The sequence below is a fragment of the Orycteropus afer genome, unplaced genomic scaffold (genome assembly GCF_000298275.1).
Source record: "Orycteropus afer afer isolate SDZICR_OR568_19922 unplaced genomic scaffold, OryAfe1.0 scaffold00033, whole genome shotgun sequence".
NCBI lineage: Eukaryota > Metazoa > Chordata > Mammalia > Tubulidentata > Orycteropodidae > Orycteropus > Orycteropus afer.
Genome location: NW_006921620.1, coordinates 7,142,971 through 7,158,852, shown reverse-complemented (window position 1 = coordinate 7,158,852; position 15,882 = coordinate 7,142,971).

Sequence of the window (15,882 nt, the reverse complement as noted above, 5' to 3'; positions counted from 1 at the left end):
TGTAATAGGTGCTTGAGCCAATCTTACCTAGTTTTTAAAAAAGCAAAAAATCCTGGATGATTCCAACTGGCATCTGGGTCACAATTTCCTCAGAGTCATTGAGTATTGGGCATGAACCCCTTGGGTCTGCCTTTCCAACATTCCTACTTCCCTTACCTGATGCTGGCCACCCACCAGTCTCACACTAGGTTACTGCAATAGTGTCCCAGAGATATGCAAACTTTCTCTTAAAGGGCCAAATACTAAGTATTTCAGGTTTTGTGCGCCAGACAGTCTCTGTCTGAGTTACTCAACTCTGCTATTAGTGCTTGGAAGCAGCCACAAACAATATTTGAACAATGAATGTGGCTGTGTTCCAGCAAAACTTTATAAAAGCAGGTGTGAGCCTTCTCTTTTCTACAGAAGGGGTGCCTTTTCTATTCACTACATTATGATGAGGGTACCAAAAAAAAAAAAAAACCCAAAGGGTACTCTTCCTAAATGTCACTCCTCAGCTTAACTACTTGAATGGTTTCCCATTGCCTTTAGGATAAAGTTCAAATCCCTTAACAGGGTGAACAGGTTTCATCATTAGTCCCTCTAGTCTCCTCTCTAACCACTTCTGGTTTCTAACTTGATTTTTCAGCAACACTGAACTAGTTTAAAATCCCCAAGTTCAAGAGATTCTCTCTTCCTGAAAGACATTTGCATACCCTGTTCTTTTGGCTTGGAATATTCTTCTTTCCGCTACACGCTTGATGTCTACTCAACTATCCTTCAAGTTTCACATTATGTGTAAATTCCTTCAGAAAGCTTTCCCTAATCTCTAAGTTCATTTTAGATGCAGTTATCCAATCACTCTGTGTATACCCCCAATCACAACACTTCTCATGAGGTGTTGAGATTGCTGGTTGCTGAATCTCCTATTGGTCTGAAACTCTGTAAGGACAAGAAACTGATCTGTCATTCACTGTTGTATTCCCAAGTGCTCAATAAAAAATTGATGAATAAATGGATTCTTCAAAGATAAAGAAGGAAAAGACAACCTTGAAAATAGTGTGGAGAAATTCTGCTCTGCACAAATGGGGTTGCTATGGGTGAGAAGCAACTCAAAGTCAACTGAAACCAAACCAAACTCACTGCCATTGAGTCGAATCCAACTCATAGCGACCCCTCTTTGGGTTTCCGACGCAGTGTCACTACAAAAGTAGATTGCCCAACCTTCCTTGCAAGGAGTGGCTGGTGGGTTTGAACCGCCAGCCTTCTGGTTAGCAGTCAAGTGTCTTTAGGCACTACGCTACCAGAGCTCCTGTGACATACTTTAGTCCTCATTAAATTCTCACAATAATGGTATGTGAGATCTCCAATTTTACAGTTGATGAAATTGAGACTTAGATTAAGTAGCTTGCCAAAGAGAAGTATCAAGTGGCAGAGCTGAGATAAAAAGGAAATCTGTAACCTAACACTACAATATAGCTTCTCTGGGGCCATGTATGTTGTTGTTGTTGTTATGTGCCATCGAGTCGGCCCCTACTCATAGCGACCCCTCCTTGGGTTTCCGAGGCAGTATCACTACGGAAGTAGGATTGCCCAACCTTCCTTCCAAGGGGCCATGTATATTGACAGAGAACTTCCAGAAAGGCAAGTTGGATTCAGAAGAGGATGTGGAATGAGGGATATCATTGCTGATGTCAGGTGGATCTTGGCTGAGAGCAAAGAATACCAGAAAGATGTTTACTTGTGTTTTATTGACTATGCAAAAGCATTCAATTGTGTGGATAATAACAAGTTATGAATAACATTGAGAAGAATGGGAATTCCAAAACATTTCATTGTACTCATGAGGAACCTGTACACAGACCAGGAGGCTGTTATTTGAACAGAACAAGGGGCTACTGCATGGTTTAAAATCAGGAAGGGAGTGCATCTGGGGCATATCCTTTCACCATACTTATTCAATCTGTCTGCTGAGCAAATAATTTGAGAAGCTGAAGTATATAAAGAAGAGCATGGCATTGGGATTGGAGGAAGACTCATTAACAACCTGCAATATGCAGATGACACAACTCTGCCTGCTGAAAGTGAAGATGACTTGAAGTACTTACAAATGATTATTAAAGACTACAGACTGCAGGATGGATTACATCTTAACATAAAGGAAATGAAAATCTCCACAACTGGACCAATAAGCAGCATCACGATAAATGGAGAAAAGATTGACGTTGTCAAAGATATCATATTACTTGATTCCACAATCAAGGCCAATGGAAGCAGCAGTCAAGACATCAGATGACATATTTATTGCACTGGGCAAATCTGCTGCAAAAGACTTCTTTAAAGTGCTGAAGAGCAAAGACATGTCTTTGAAGACTAAGACTAAGGTGCCAAACCATGGTATTTTCAGTTGCCTCATATGCATGTGACAGCTAGACAATGAGTAAGGAAGACCAAAGAAGAGTTGGTGCTTTTAAGTTGTGGTGTTGGTGAAGAATACTGAAGGTACCATGGACTGCCAAAAGAACTAATGAATCTGTCCTGGAGGAAGTGCAGCTCGAATGCTCCTTGGAAGCAAGAATGTCCTGACATCACTTGACCTACTTTGGTCATGTTGCCAGAAGGGACTATTCTCTGGAGAAGGATATCATGCTTGGTAAAGTGGCGGGTCAATGAAAAATGGAAAGGCCCTCAAGGAGATAGGTTGACACAGTGGCTGCAATGATGGGCTCAGATACAGCAAGTATCGTGAGGCTGGCACAGGACCGGGTAGCGTTTCACTCTGTTGTACATAGGGTTGCTATGAGTTGAAGCTGACTTGATAACACTAACAACAGTAACAACAACAGGGCCATGTCTACTTTTCACTTCTCTGTGTTCTTGTGCAACTCCAAAAGTCTCCTGCAGTCCTCCTTCAAGTTTTATCCTGAATTATTACATGGACAGTGTGGTTGGATCCAAGGCACATTCATTCAGCACATATTATATCCCAGGAACTGTGCTAAGTGCTGTGCATGCATCACTTCTGCCAATAGGTGCACCTCACTTCCCCAGCAATTATTCTGCCCAAAGACACTCAGCTTTCTTGCTCTGTGGACCAGCAACCCCGCAGCTCTGTCTGGTGTAGGTCTCTCAGTTCTGCCGCCACCATCTCTCTGCCATCTCTCTTCTGTTTCTCTGCCATCTTTCTGCTGTCTCCTCAGCACAGCAATCTTAGGTCCAAGGACATGCTCCACTCTTGACTCTATTCTGTCTTTATGGTAATGAGATGCCCCCTTCTGCATATGAGAGGGCTCACTTTAAGCCTAGTGGAATGACAAAACTGACCAATCCTTATATTACGGTTCCATATACCTTATTTCCATCATCCCACACACACAAGGGCACCATGTACCTTATTTATGTATTAACAAGCTATCCAATCCCCTTGGTGGACCACAAGCACCTTAAATTCTCATGGTTTCACCCAGTCACTTGGTGGAGTTATGAAGGCCATGGCTAGAAGAGCCATACCAAGTAATTCACTGGACCACACCCTTTAAGCTTGGAACCAAACTCACTCTCTTGACTCAACTTTCAGCCAAACAATAGAGAGGACTACAAAGTGAACTATAATTCTAGAACTCATTAGAACAATCAACCATATGAGATCCAAGGGGCAGCATTTACCCAGAGATAAAGCTCAGAAGGCAGGAAGGGATGAAGAGGATGAAAGGAAATGGTAAGCACAGGGAGGAAGTGGGAAGAGTGGTGTTACATAGTGGGGATTGCAGTTAATGTCATGAAACAAAATGTGTATAAACTGTTGAAAGGAAAGCCAATTTGCTCTGTAAACGTTCAACTAAATCACAATAAAAAGTTTTTTAAAAAAGTTATAGTTATCAGTTATCTCCATTTTATCCACAACCTGCTGCTACCAAGTTGATTCTGACTCATAGCAACCCTATAGGACAGAACAGAACTGCTCCCAAAGGGTTTCAAGGCTATAAATCTTTACAGAAGCAGCAGACTGCCTTATCTTTCTGCCACAAAGGGGCTGGTATATTCGAACCACCCATCTTTTGATAGCAGCCCAATGCTTTGTCCACAGCACCACCAGAACTCCCTTATCACCTTTTTAGAGATGAGGAAGTAGATTCACATAGTGATAAATTAATATATCCATGGTTACACAGTTAAGATTGAGAGTAGCTAGAACTTAAACTCAGACAGTCTGACTCCGTAACCCATATTCCTGGGTAAGAAGAGATAATATAAAGAAGTATAAAGCCTCAGGGGCTCCTCAGGCATCATAAGATGAGGTAGAAAGTATAGATGAGGTTGAATAATTCAGGCTTTAATTATCAAGGATAAGGTATAAGGGAGGATGTCTTTGGTTATTCATTGTTGCCTAACCAACTATCAAAAGACATAATGGCTTAAAACACCAATCATTTATTAGCTAACTATTCGGTGCATCAGCAATTTAGGCTAGACTAAGCTGGAAGGTTCTTCTGCTGCTTTGACCTTGACACATTCATGATGGTCCAAGATGGTGTCTTTGGTGGTCAGAACTGACTTCATGGCTCAGAAGGGCCCCATGCTTGGTTTTGGTACTCTGCTGCTGCCATGTTGAAATTCTTAATAATTTTAGAACAAGAGGCTGGTTGTAGACAATCCTGCTGGTGGTCAGTGTTCAATGTCAGCTGGATGTCCCTCTCCACATAGCTTCACATCCTCAAATAGTCTAGCCCAGTTTTCTTCATATGATGGTCTAGTTCTCCAAGAAAGTAAGAGCAAAGACTGCAAGACATCTTAAAGTCTACGCTCAGAACTCCCACATCATTGCTTCTGTTGAATACTATTGGTCAAAGCAAGTCAAAAGGTCAACCCAGATACAAGGAGGTAGAGATCTAGAGTGTACCTCTTGATGGGAAGAACAGCAAAGTCACATTGGAGAGGACATGTATAAAGGGATTGGAGGAGTTTGTGATCACTTATTGCAGTTGTTTACAGAGAAGGTGCATGTGTGAGGTAAAAGGAAATAATTTCAGTTTTGGACATGTTGTGATTGAGGTCTCTCCTGTAAAGATATTCTGCATTTTGATAACATGGATCTGAAACATGAAAGAAAAATTCTTGTTGAGCATACAAATTTGGAAGTTGTCAATATGTAGATGTTAGAAGGTTTCTGAATAAACAAATCAGATCATCAGGAAGACTGGATTACTAAAGGTAAAGGTTTACAAAGAGATAGAGTCAGTTCCTCAGACCACCAATATCTGAGTGCAACCTTCTTCCCATACATCTCATCCCTCTCTAAGGGAAATAACCTACGGTCCTATCTATTTTTTGCAGCTAGATCAAAGTTCAGTATCTCTGGAGGAAGTACAGCCTTCTCTGTTACATTCAAACATGGCTACATATAATCTGATGACATACAAACTAAAAGAAAGATACCACTCTCCATCCAATATGAAATGGTGAAACAGGAATAGAATTAATTACAAAAATAATTTCCCTCTGATGATGAAAAATTTGAGGAATGGAGAAGGGTGATGGTTGAACAACAAATGTATATTGTATTCTATATATAGGAACTCTGGTGGCACAGTGGTTAAAACATTCAGCTGATAATCAAAAGGCCAGCAGTTCAAACTCACCAGCTGCTTTAAGGGAGAAAGATGTGGCAGTCTGCTTCTGTAAAGAATTACAGCCTTGGAAACCCTATGGGGCAGTTCTACTCTGTCCTGTATAGTTGTTATGAGTCAGAATCAGCTGGATGACAGTGGAGTTTATATTCTACATATGTGATTGTTGTTAGGTGCCGTTGAGTTGTCTCCACTCATGTGCAACAGAATGAAACACTGCCCAGTCCTGTGCCAGCCTCATGATCCTTGCTATAGCCCATCATTGCAGCCAGTCTGTCAATCCATCTTGTTGAGGGCCTTCCCCTTTCTTCGTTGACGCTCCACTTTACCAAGCATGATATCCTTCTGCAGGGAATGATTCCTTCTGACATGACCAAAGTAGGTGAGACAAAGTTTGGCCATTCTTGCTTCCAAGAAGCATTCCAGATGTACTTCTTCCAGGATAGATTTGTTAGCTCTTTTAGCAGTCTGTGGTACTCTCAGCATTCTTCACCAACACTACAACTCAAAAACATTAACTTTTCTTCTATCTTCCTTATTCATTGTCCAGTTCTCACGTGCAAAGAGGTGATTGAAAATACCATGGCTTGGGTTAGGTGCAACTTAGTCTTCAGGAAGACATCTTTGCTCTTCAGCACTTGAAAGACGTCTTTTGCAGCAGATTTGCCCAATGCAATATGTCATCTGATGTCTTGACTGCTGCTTCCATTGGTATTGATTGTAGAACCAAGTAAAATGAAGTCCTTGACAACTTCAATCTTTTCTTCGTTTATCATGATGATGCTTATTGGTCCAGTTGTGAAGATTTTTGTTTTCTTTATATTGAGGTGTAATCCATACTGCAGACTGTAGTCTTCAATTTTCATTGTTAAATGCTTCAAGTCATCCTTACTTTCAGCAAGCAAAGTTGTGTTGGCTGTGTATCACAGGTAGTTAATGAGTCTTCTTCCGATCCTAATGCCATGTTCTTCTTCACGTAATCCAGCTTCTCAGATTATTTGCTCAGCATAAAAATTGAATAAGTATGATGAAAGGATACAACCCTGATGCACTCCCTTCTTGATTTTAAACCACGTAGTAGCCCCTTCTTCTGTTCGAATGACGGCCTCCTGGTCTATGTACAGGTTCCTCATGAGTACAATGAAGTGTTCTGGAACTCCCATTCTTCTTAAAGTTACCCATAATTTGTTATGATCCACACAATCAAATGCTTTTGCATAGTCAGTAAAACACAAGTAAACCTCTTTCTGGTATTCTTTGCTTTCAGCCAAGATCCATCTGACATCAGCAATGATATCCCTTGTTTCACATCCTCTTCTGAATCCAGCTTGCATTTCTGGAAGTTCTCTGTCAATATACTGCTGCAACCATTTTTGAATTATCTTCAGTAACATTTTACTTGTGTGTGATATTAATGATATTGTTCGATAATTTCCACATTCTCTTGAATCACTTTTCTTTGGAATGGGTACAAATATGGATCTCTTCCAATTAGTTGGCCAGGTAGCTGTCTTCCAAGTCTCTTGGCATAACTGAGTGAGTGCCTCTGGTGCAACATCCGTTTGTTGAAACATTTCAGTGGGTATTCTGTCAGTTCCTGGAGCCTTGTTCTTTGCCACTTCTTTCAATGCAGCTTCAACTTCTTCCTCCAATACCATTGGTTCTTGATCACGTGCCACCTCCTGAAATGGATGAACATCGACAATTCTTTTTGGTACAATGACTCTGTATCTTCCTTCCATCTTCTCTCAATGTTTCCTGCATCATTCAATATTTTGTCAATAGAATTTTTCAATATTGCAACTCGAGGCTTAAATATTTACTTCAGTTCTTTCAGCTCAAGAAATGTCAAGTGTGTTCTTCCCTTTTAGTTTTCTAACTCCAGGTCTTTGTACATGTCATTATAATAGTTGACTTTGTCTTCTTGAGCTGCTCTTTGAAATCTTCTGTTCAGCTCCTTTATCTTGTCATTTCTTCCATTTGCTTTAGCAAGTTTCAAAGTCTCTTCTGACATCCATTTTGGTCTTTTCTTCCTTTCTTGTCTTTTTAATGACCTCTTGCTTTCTTCATGGATGATGTTCTTGATGTCATCCCATTACTCCTCTGGTTCTCGGTCACTGGTGTTGAATGCATCAAATCTAATCTTTAGATGGTCGCTAAATTCAGGAGGGATATAATCAAGGTTATATTTTGGCTCTTGTGGACTTATTTTAATTGTCTTCAACGTCAACTTGAATTTGCATATAAGCAGTTAATGGTCTGTTCCAGAATCAGCTCCTGGCCTTGTTTTGGCTGAGGGTATGGAGCTTCTCCATTGTCTCTTGCCACACATGTAGTCAATTTGCTTCCTGTGCACTCCATCTGGCAAAGTCATTGGCCTTGCAAAATTCTATCATGCGATCTCCAGCATTATTTCTATTACCAAGGCCATATTTTCCAACTGCTGGCAATTCTTCTTTGTTTCCAACTTTTGCATTCCAATCACCAGTGATAATCAACACATCTTGAGTGCATGTTTGTCAATTTCAGACTGTGAGAAATAGCATTCACTGATGTTTTTAGCCTTTGTGTTGTTTAATAATTTTTTTGTGTTACTTCTAAATCGATACTTCTGCTTTGCCTCTTGCTACTGGTATCACTAGCTCTGGTTTTTCTGTGTTTGGAAGCCAGGATGCATATCATAGCAATATTTTCAAAAGAAAATTAGAGATATAATGCTATAACACTCAAGAGATGTGTGATACATGAGATTGGATGCTGCCTATGAGTTGAAGAATACCCTATTACACCGTAAAACTTTTAGACAGATAGTACAGTACATACACAAGCCAGTAACTTAGGTGTTTATTATGACTATCAAGACATATTATAGGTAATATATGTACTGTAAGGGGAGCTTTGGTAGTGTAGTGCCTAAGGCTTTTGACTGCTAACTGGAAGGTTGGTGGTTCAAACCCACCAGCCACTCCACGGAAGGGAGACTGGGCACTCTACTTCTATCAAGATTTACAGCCTTGGAAACCCAAAAGGGGATGCTAAGAGTTGGAATCAACTCAATGGCAGTGAATTAGGTTTTTTTGTTTTTTAAATATATACCTGGCAGAACAATCACTTTGTATACAAGAGACATGGCATACGTGAGTTGCCTGAGGAAAGTTGCATTCATTGCATCTCATTCTCTGATCAGGATTTCTGATCTCTGTTACAGTTTATATAACCATGGGCATATATGCGGTCAGACATCACCCAAATGGACATTATGCAGCTCATATAGTCTATATTCCTGAAACCACTAAATGGTCACTGCACTTCCACAGGAAGTCAAGTCAACATACCAGTAGTATTGAGTTAGCAATTTCCTCACCTACAAAATGGAGAAAATAATAGTACTTAATTCATAGGGTGGTCTCTCTGTATCTCAAGGTCTTTATTTTAAAATAGTAATAGTAATAGTACCAACTGAAAGCATTGTTATGAGAATTAAATTTGTGAATATATGTTCTAAGTGCCTGCAATATAATAAGCACACAGTAAATACTCATTTTTATAATTATTAAATAGTTGCTTCAGCCTTTAAAGGTCAGCATTCAAAGAGTCCTAGACCCAGGAAAAGGTTGTCCTCAAATATACATTAGCATATTTGATAAGGAAAAATACAGTCTTGACTATAAGATCATTTGGGTTGTACTGGGACAATTTCTGTCACCCATCCTACCCAAACTTCTGGAAGATTTTTAATGGTAATGTAATAGGACCAAACATGGGTCCCTGCCCGGTGCACAGTCAGGCCAAAACAATTTACACACTGAGTGATTAAGAGGAGAGAAAATTATTTATCTCAAAGCAGCAATGCAAGGAGGCAGGGGTCCGTACCTAGATCTGACTCCCCGAAACTCCATCGAATTACAGTTTTGTAGGTTTCAGAAGAGAAGGTTATGCATATTCATAAAAATTTCAGGAATTTGGGCGTGAGATAGTTGATGATTGGCTGAAATTTCCTTCACCTCAGTTTAAAGGGACAGTAGTGTTTTGATCCAGTGTGCTTGCATACCAGATGAGTCACGCTGGCTTGCTATCATCAGCTGATCAGGGCTTAGGCAGAAGGGAGAGTGTTAGTTCCCACTAATTTTGTTCCTCTCTGTCCCATTGCACATATCCACAGGCCATAGTTAATTTTTAAGTTGTTTTCTAAGACATATTAACGCATTTATCACCTGTGCCTAAGGAAATACAGGAAAGAATGTTTTTTGTTCCATTCAGTTCTTAAGGAACTGAGCTTATTGTATTTACTCATATATCTCCAACCTGGGTCCTATGTGTTTACTCATCTGTCTCCAACTGAGGTACTATTGGTCTCAACCAGGGTGGGGAAATAGTTGAGGGTAATTAAGTTTACTTATGTATTCCCATCCAGGGTCCTATCTGTTCTAATTATCTATTTTTGGGGAAATAGTTTTGACTTTACTCAGTTTCAATAAGATCTGTCTAGGTGGTCATACAGCCCAGATTGTCTCTGGCCCAGACTAAGAACTACTTTCCAGGGTTATCCTACCTTGTAATGAACATACATAACACTGCCCGATGTGATCTCCCTGGTACTTGCAGAAAAATTTCAGTTTTCTTTCTCCATGGTTGTCTACCCTTATTAAGATTAAAAATGGCTGAATTCTGGTAAAAAGGGGTCTTGGGCCAGGATGCCTAGGAGCCCACACTCAAGGCAGCTATGAAAGCACATGGGTTTGAAGGCTTTTATCCCAGAGGCCCTGTTGAAAGGCATATAGTTCACATAGTCAGGCTCATTGTTAAGTCACTGTTTGTGTGTTACCTGTTATTGCCTTACCTCTGTACCCCCAGTGCCTAGCTGAGTGCAGTACATAATGGGTAGTGGTAGAATTGAATTAAAATGAATTGAGGGCCTGCCCACATCCCTATTTACGTCAATCACCAGAAGTCTCCCAGATCATTCATTACCATCTCGATTCCTATATCCATGTTGCTGTTATTGTCACTTGGCCTCAGGTCGATTCTGACTCATGGCAACCCCATATACTACAGAATATAAGTGCTCTATAAGGTTTTCTTGGCTGTAAGCAAGAAAATAATAGAAGCAAATGGACAGTCTTTTCTTCCCTGGTAACCAAAACCTAAACCCACTGCCATCGGGTTGATTCCAACTCATAATGACCCTATAGGACAGGATAGAACTGCCTCATAGGGTTTCCAAGGCTGTAAATCTTTACACAGCACACTGCCTCATCTTTCTGCCACAGAGCACCTTGTGGGTTTGAACCACTGACCTTTTAATTCCTAGCAAATCCCCCAATCTGACCCGTATTTCTATTCCTTAACATCTTCCAGATCCTTTCACTAGCCCTCTTGGAGGGCCCAATCTTTAAATCTGAAAATTCCCCTACAACTTCAACATTTCATTGAATGTGTTCTCCATTTCCTGCATAAACTTAAGTCTTGCTATTCCCTGAAAATAACACTTCCCTGCTAGTTTTCTCAGAGGCAATTTGTGTCTCACACCCCCAAAAGGAAAGCATCCCTCTTGGCCCCAATGGTTTACTTCCAAACCATTTTTCCTCCCTCTTTCAAAAACTCCAGCTCCTTTGAAGTTGCTGTCATTCAACTCTACTACCTTGTTGTTGTTGTTGTTACGTGCCGTCGAGTCGGACCCGACTCATAGCGACCCCTTCTTGGGTTTCCGAGGCAGTATCACTAAGGAAGTAGATTGCCCCATCTTCCTTCCGAGGAGTGGCTGGTGGGTTTGAACCGTCAGCCTTCTGGTTAGCAGTCAAGTGCCTTAGCCACTATGCTACCAGAGCTCCCTTCTACTACCTTGTATCAGTCAGTATTTCCAACAGGAAATACATGGTACACTTGTGTATTAGTTTAAACTCAGTTTGAAGGTGATTTATAAAGTGACTATTTACAAAAATGTGAACAAGGTATAGGGAAAGCACAAGAGATCTGTTACAAGTGAATCTGTTACTAGCTCTAGGGCTAAAGGACAAGGAAGGGAGTGCTTGGGACCCAGAAGGGGAAAGATGTGTAGAGAAGGCCTTGTTGAAAAAAAACAGAAACATAGCCCTTCCTCCATCTGATCTCCTGCTGAGGATTCCATTGGCCGAACTCAACCAGAACCAGAGGGCAAGGAAACTTGTAAACTTGTTGATGCAGTCCATAGTTTTCAACTTCTACAGCAGAGAAGGGTGAAGAAGGTTGGAGAATGGATCTGGAGGACAAATGGGAAATATCCAGTCAATACTCAATGTTCTTTTTGGTTGCTGTTGTCTTACAACCTCCTACTCTATGAAGATTTGAACTTATGACTCATTATCTTCCTCCCTACTTATATATAGTTATCTCTATAGTTCACTTACTCTAGTTCTTCCATTGCAAATTTTCAACCTTATCCACTGGCCTTACACCCTTATATTCACTCACTGTCCTATCTTTTTTTTTTATTAGGATTTGGGTGAAGATTTACAGAGTAAATTCACTTTTCATACAGCAGTTCACATATACTTTGTCTCATGTCATTGACCAAAATTTACAATGCAGCAGCTCCCCTCTCACTTCCTCCCCATAGTTACCTCCTCCCAGTGTCCATCCCTTCATACTCTTCGAGAGGCCCATTGTCTGCCAACCCTGTATATGATCTTGGATACACTCTCCATTTAGACATACATAATTGTTTAGCTTGTTCACCCATCTATCCGTCCCTATACCCATGTTTGCTTTCATTGACAACTCAGTATTGTATTTACAAAGGGGTTCATATTTGTTGTTTGTACTGCCCATGTAACTCTCTCTGTCTTTCTCATCCTCAATGCTGCCATATTGGTCACTCACATTTGGTACATTGGCCTTCTCTTCACCCAAATCAATATTTATCTCTATCTATCTAACAGCATTCCCTCCCCTTCCCTCCCACCCCTGGTAACCAACAAAGAAAATGTCCTCCAATATATAAACCTTTCCTTAACTTTCACAATAACGGACTAATACAATATTTGTCCTTTTGTGACTGACTTATTTCGCTCAGCATAATCACTGTCCTATCTACTTTCCAATATGTCTAGAGGTAATTCCATGGACCTTAATCCTTTGAAAAGAACTTTTTCTCTCCATTGTCTCCATGAAAAAATAACTTCAGTTAAACTATCTGCCTTTCTAGTATGGGAGGGTGTTGGGGGGAAAAATACACAAAAATATGCTGACTGTTTTCTCTCTATATTTGTTATCACAAACTTCACATAGGCATTCCACTCTGCCAACAAATTCTACAGTGGTCCTGGTAAGTGTGCCAATTACTCTTCAAGATGATTATTTCATACCTTCCTCTCTCTCTTCAAGACTCCCACAGTCCACAGTCCAAGTCTCCACACTTCCATTTTCTCATCACCAATTCTACAAACATCCTTGAATCTGCATCCATATCCCTGCCCTCTGTAAGAGAAAGATGTGGCAATCTGTATCTGTAAAGACTTCAGCCTTATAAACTCTGTGGGGGAAGTTCTACAGTGTCCTGTCGGGTTGCTATGAGCCAGAATGGACTTGATGACAACAGGCATCTTTTTATCATGGAATAAGGGTGGGTGGGAGCTCTGGTGGCATAGTGTCCAAGGCATTTGACTGCTAACCAGAAGGCTGGCAGTTGAAACTCAACAGCCACTCCTCAGAAGGAAGGTTGGGCAATCTACTTCCTTAGTGATACCACCTTGGAAACCCAAGGAGGGGTCACTATGAGTGGGATCCAACTCCACGGCAGTGTGTTGCATTTGCGTTACTCCTGTCAAAGCCCAACCTTGCACTTGTGCTCTTTCATCTTCTGTTCTCATTCCCTGCCCTTCCTGAATCAACTTCCACCCTCTACTGGGTCATTCTTAATACCAAATGAACATGGTAAGTATCTCTCATTTTTTAAAAAAATAAGTTTCCTTCATTCTAAATTATCTTCCATCTTCCACCCAATTTATCCATTCCTCTTCAAAGAAGAACTTTAAACAATTGTCTACAGAGATTGGCTTCTTTTATTCATCTCCAATTACCATTACTTCTCCTTTCCATCTGCCTTTTGTGACTGGCATTCTGTAGAATGCTACGCTTGTTTAGATCTGTGACTTACCTCCCAAATTATTTGATTTCCACCTACTAACAGCATGTGACATCACTGACTACACTTTTATTCTTTAATCATTTCTCTCTCTTGGTTTTTATGGACACCATTCTTTCTTGATTTTGTTTTTTTCCTATCTCCCTGAATTTTCCTTCTCTACCTTCCTTACTGGTCCAGTCCTCTCTTTTAGACTTCTAAATGTAAGCAACTCCAGGCTTTTCTCTGTCCTGCAGATCCACTGGTAACATGTGCCTATTTAATGTAAAATAATTAAAATAAAATTTAGTTCCTTAGTCACACTAGCCAAATGACAAGGGCTCAGTAGCCATATGTGGCTAGTGGCTATCATATTGGATAACACATATATAAACATTTCTATCACTGCATAAAATTATATTGAAAGGACTAATCTAACCTCCCTCAGTTCTGTGGCTCTAAATACCATCTCTATATGGAAGAGTTTTAAATTTATACATTACCTCTAGTCCTTGACTAAGCTTCACATTTATACATGAAACTGCCTATTTGATATAACCACTTGGATACCTAAAAGGCTATTTAAACTAAAGTCCAAAACAGAACATTTCATTTTCATCTTCTCTTTTCCCTCATTCCCAACCCAAACGCTTGCTTCCCTTCCAGTCTGCCTATTGTTAGCAAATGACACCATTGAACAAGTTTTGAATTCAAAAATCTAGGAGCCATCCTAAGTCCTCCTTTTCCTTCACTCCAATACTTAATCCATTAACCAGTTTTATTTATATTTCAAATCTTCCCTCAGATCTATCTCCACTGCCATCTCGCTAGTCCAATGTTCTTGCTTGGACAACTCTCCCATTCATATGACTTCTTTTCCACCTAAAACAGTGTCTAGCACATAGCAGGTGTTCACTAAATATGTTGAATAAATCAACCACACAATTCTTCTTAATAGTGCAAAATAATCTTACTTAAAAATATTTAACACTATGTATGAATATTAAATATTTGACATTGAAACTTTAAGAAATAGATTAGAGAAGATAGTAAAAATAATCTCTGAGCAGACTTGATTTATGATTATGGGTCATATACCATTATTCATTTTGTCAATTATTAATAATTTTTAATGCTTTTCATAGTGCTATAATTTACCTCCATGAATTTGTTATGTGCATTGTTGTTACTCACCTCCCTAAGATAAATTTCAGTTGCTGCTGCTTCTGCTTATTCTTGTCTTTCCTGATTAATCCATTACACCTTCTTGACCTCTTGATTACATATTCTGTGCCTGTCACAGCCCAGGACTCAGCTTACCCAACAGGTATTTATTTTGTTCAAGAGTTCCCAAGTCCTTGCCAGCCACCTAGCTCCTTCCTGCAGTCTTCAACTTCATTGTCAGGAAAACTGAACAGTTGGACCCTAAACTTAATTCAGAATAATTCAGCTCCGAACAATGTCTGCTACCCCACCCTCTTTTATTCTCCACATTTACTGTCAGCTCCCAAATGCTTGATGACCCCTATTCATTCCAGCTGTACACCAAGGAAGTCAAACCGATTTTCCTACAGATACTGGTAATGACAGTAGTGAGGGGAATGGAATAATGAGGAATGCAGGAGGGTCTCTAAGTATTAAATCTTCCCTAATTTGTACCTTAGGGCCTGAAGCCTAATAGTCATTAATATGCCTGACATCTGTATTGCATGTATCAGTTTACAAAGCCATTTCAGATGTATTATTTTCATAGCTGTTGTTTGCCTACCAAATAATCATCCTTCCTCCACCCTCTCCCAATTTTTCCTTTAAGGGGATGCCCATTTTGATCTGTATCCACCCTGCATCAAATGGTCATATACTATAGCGGAGTTGTATATCATCCTCCACCCTTACCCTAGCCAGCTCTGGAGTCTCATTCCCTCAATGCATAGCCAAGTGATACAAATATGGACAAAAGGAGTTAAAGAAAATCTGCTATGAGGGTTTTGGGAAAGGTTTCCTTGCCCTTTGGTGGGGGGAAAAAAGACCCAAGGACAATATAAAACCTCTTTTTTTGTTGTTGTTGTTCTGGAGGTTAACCTGTCTGGGTGTAATTTCTGGGACCACTAAAGTCTTCTTTTGGGAGCTCTGGTAGCATAGTGGATAAGACACTTGCCTGCTAACCAGATGGCTGGC